Source organism: Vipera ursinii (genome assembly GCF_947247035.1).
Source record: "Vipera ursinii genome assembly, chromosome: 1".
NCBI classification, from domain to species: Eukaryota; Metazoa; Chordata; class Lepidosauria; order Squamata; family Viperidae; genus Vipera; species Vipera ursinii.
In genome coordinates, this window is record NC_139512.1 from 134,270,306 (window position 1) to 134,274,966 (window position 4,661).

Genomic DNA, 4,661 nt, shown 5'->3' on the forward strand with positions numbered 1-4,661 from the left:
GGTTCCATAATGCTCTTGTAATGGAACAGTGCTTGTACATACGTGCACAGGTATGTGGTGGCCTCTCAGACTCCTTCAAGTGGAAATCCTGTTCTGCATGCTGCCAGCTATCCATTCTGAAAATTCCTTTCTGCATTTTTACTCTGGTAATTAAAACCAATTTCAAAAACTCTTGTGATGCAGAATGTGGCCACTAAATCCCAGAAAGACAATGCAAAGTCTGTATTATAATGGTGGCTCTGATTATCAATGAAGTTTTGAACCCAATTTAAAATGAGATGAGGATATCCGAAAGACCAGGAACCTCTCCTTATTTGAGTTTTGTTGCAGATATTTGATTTAGAACATGTCTAACATTGAATATAGTTCATCACCATGTATATGTGTTTTCTAGTTTTGCTAATTTGAAACTTTCTATTTATAGATATGAAAGCAAACTTAACATTTATGGCACAATTTAGGCTTATTATTAATTTATTTATTCAACTTTATGATGATTATTTAAGTTTCTTAGTGTATTTTGATATTTTTTTGAAAACAGAGGTAGTAGTAGCTTAAAAAAGGAACTTACAAGGAAGAGAAAGCATTTATAAAGATGAGAGTTGAAGTGGAAAAACACCTTAATTCCCACAATGGGTGATTGGCTGCAAAAGCTGATGGAGTTAGCAGAGATGCCAAAATTAACTGTTTTAATTAAATAAAAAAATGCAACCAACTTCACTTCTACTTAGAAACTGCTTCTGGACTTTATGCTTCAGGTGGCAGAAAAAATGAAACTTTGATTTTGGGTTTTGTTGATTAAATTGGTTTGTTGCTATAGAAATGGCTAGTATGTATTATTATGCAAAAGTAAGAGGCTGAGGCTGTATATCATTATCTTATTCTACTGCATTAAACAGAGTTCAAGGTCAATGCTTTTTTTTTCCTTTCCCCTTTTACCCTACACTTTTCCCTCTTTCCCCTTTCCTCCCTCATTTTAAAATTATTTTCATTTCATTTTTCTTTGTATTTTATACTTCGATAAACTAATAAAAATTGTAGGAAAAAAAGATGAGAGTTTGAGACCTTTTTAAAACTTAGCACATCAGTTTCAGCAGGGAATGCACTTGAAAGAATTGAGGCCACTATAGAGGATATTCAGTTCCAAGTATAAAGAATCACAAGAACAGTCACAGCAAATTTAACTGACTTTCATCCAATGATCTCATGAATGGCCAGGTTTGGACATAGCTAAATAGAAAGAGGAATTACTCAAGCAACATAGATCCAAGCATATATGGTTTTAAATGCAAGAACCAGTACTTTGTATTTTACCAAGAAGTTGGCAGCTTTTAGCACTTATTCCTGTTATCTTAGTGCAGGTTCGCATCCCACCAGGCTCAAGGTTGACTCAGCCCTCCATCCTTTCGAGGTAGGTAAAATGAGGACCCAGATTGTTGGGGGCAATTAAGCTGACTTTGTAATAATGCCGCTTGGGGGGTGTATGAAAGCCCTAATAAGCAGGTATATACATAGAATAAAGGCTACTGCTAAGCTTGTAAGCCGCCCTGAGTCTTCGGAGAAGGGCGGGATATAAATGGAATTAAAATAAAATAAAAATAAAAATCTGCCTAGTTCTGTATCAACTAAATTTCCACTCTATATACACAAGAGCCTCACAGAGTTCATTATACTAGTGAAACCTAGAGATGAATGGCCCATGTACAGTACTAAAGACATTTCCTTCCAGAAAGAGATACGGCCGGTGTATCAAACGAACACAAAGCAGTCTTGATTGTTGCTTCTGTCAAAGGAACCAGAGAGATTTGGATCCTAAAACATCACAAACCACATATAATCTTCTTCTGGGAAATAATCCTCAGAAAAATCTACTTCTTGTCTGGAACTGTGACTCTCACAAGAAGGGAAGAACCATTCATTCTTTAACTCACTACTAAGAACAAGCAGACATTTATGAAAAGTATGTCATGAAGTGGAGATTTCAGAACACGGCTGTAAATATTATGAGGTTTTAGCATTTTCATGTAGATATTGAAAAGCGCTGGATACACCAGAGCCCTGACACTTAAAAAAAAAGATTTTCACGTAATGTAGTCTGAAATCTACCTGAGAAACAGTAGCGTCTCTTCCCAGATCTCTCTAAAGATTCAGCAGGACACCACTGCTGAGGAAAAGCGAACCATCAACCATCTGCCTCCCATCCTGATTCCCATAACACATTCACCCTGAAGCCAGTTTTAGCAGGATGAAATAATCAAAAATTCTTTTAAGGTCTCCCTGCAGTTTACAAGTTACCTGTCTCTTATGAATTATTCCTTGAAGAACAGGTAAAGATGCACACTAAGTACAGTGGGAAAGAATGTGGGGATCAGCATGTTTTAAGTTGTTCATAAACATCTAAAAATTAAGCAGAGTGGCCAGCTTTACTGATGACACCTTAACAGTAGGACTAGCCCAAACAAAAAAACTCTGAAAGGATCTCTCCTGATTGTGGGATTAGGAATTAATGTACATTACTCCAAGTAAAGAAAGATAAAAATTCTGACAATCTACTCTAAAGAAATCTCGGCTGGCATACAGCAATTGATCAGGAAGGGAATCTTGGAATGGTGGTGAATAAAAAATTATGCCATGCATCGTCTATTACTCCCCATCAGAAAGATTGGATACAGCTGGAAATTGGGTATCAACAGGCAACCAAAGCAGCCAAAGACTAAAATAAACTCTTTGTGTTGGTTTCAACACCTGAACCTTGGAAATAAAAAAGGAAATAAGTACAGAATTGATCTGACAAAGGTAGGTACACTTATATGCACTATGAAAAAGGGAAATGTTCTCTCATATTAAAGCCAATGAAAATGGGAAGTTCAGGACAGATTAAAAAATTAATTCTTCAGGGAACTGGGGAATGAAGGATAGCATTTTTGAATTGACCCTTCCCAGTACTTCCAGACTATTATTAACAAGTATTAACAGTCTTGGCTAAATAATCTCAGTAGGTAATTATTCTGGATCACTTTGTGCACGTATTTCTTTTCTAAGAAAACATGAATCATGCATATCAGCATAAGTGATTAGCTGGATTATACTTTTGTGTAAAATAATCATTAAAAAGGGGAAAAAAACAGCTATGCACACACTGGATCATATTGGCTTGTATTCCAGAATTATACATTATACTTTTATTAAGATAGGCAAATTAGGTTTGGAATAACAAGAGCTTTTACACAGTATCTTGAAAGTTGTACAGAAAAGCAAATTAAGACATAAAATGCAATTGAGAGACAGCCAAAGGGTCAGTCCCAAAAGTGAACAATAAACCTAATTATGATCCTAAGTAAACCAGAAAAAAACCACAGTAAAATGAGCCTCACAGTTCTATGTTTACACTTATTTAAAATCCAGATTATGTAGCTGATCAAATGACAAGGCAAACAGAAAACTGCCCTAAGAGATGGAATCTTTGTCTCTTCTGTGCTTTCATGTTAATACACTTGCTCCCCAGTTAGTTAAACAGGGATGTAGCCACATATTTACCACTTGATGGTATCTACATTTAGGATTTCTATCAGGATAAAGATTAACACATAAGGGCAGTGGGGCCAAGGTATTTAGTAAATGATTCATACTTCCAATTATAGAGCACTGACTTTTATTTTCTGACATATTAAGCCTCTTCAGAAATGGAAGAACCTATTCAGTTTCTTTGTGAGCTGTTAAAATATCAGCCAACAATGATAGCACATTTGATGGTTGGTACTATTGACATAAGGGATAGCTTTGAAGCATGCACATTCTAAAAATTCAAGACTAATAATCACTATCTACAAGTTATCATCGACTTGGACTGACTGGAGTTCTGCGTTCTTTAGCCTTATGTTGGAAGCATGCTTTAAGAGGCTTATTCTGGTTGTCACTATAATAGACAGATGTATTCAGATTCCAGTTTCATTATAAAGTCAGAGCAGATATTGGAAAATATACATTGCAGAAGCGCATAATATTCCATGTATAAGCAGAGGATTGGCTCCAAAAACTGATGTAAATCACTACTTCTGATTTAATAACTACTGATTTTTATCTGCTACTTCAGTCTGAAGTTAGTTTATAATAATGCTGAAATGAGAAATAATATGTACAGCTAGTATAAAGATCAGTATTACTGGTTCTAAAGAAGAAAGAGATTGGCATAGATTTAATTTTTTTGAATCGTGTTTTAAGGACTTTAGAATACATTTTTCATTTTTTAGAAATGCTGTATTTCTTAGAAACACTGGAGACGAGTTTGAACGTACAACATAAAAAGACATAGTGTTCTATGTCAGGACTCTATCAAGTTGTTCATTATTATAGTTTAATACTATTATATCAATGTCTAGCTTTGAATTTCATTTTCATTAGATACCTAAACAGCAATTAACACATTTCTGCTGCTCAATAAATATATATAGAATAGTTTAAGATGGTAAGCATACCTGCATGTGTACAGTTGCAAGAAAAAGTATGTGAACCCTTTGGGATTACGTGGAGTTTTGCATGAATTGGCCATAAAATGCGCTCTAAACGTCATGCAAGTCACAACAATAGAAAAACACAGTCTGCTTAAAATAATACTACACAAACATTAGCTGTTGTCATGTTTTTATTGAACATAAGATGGA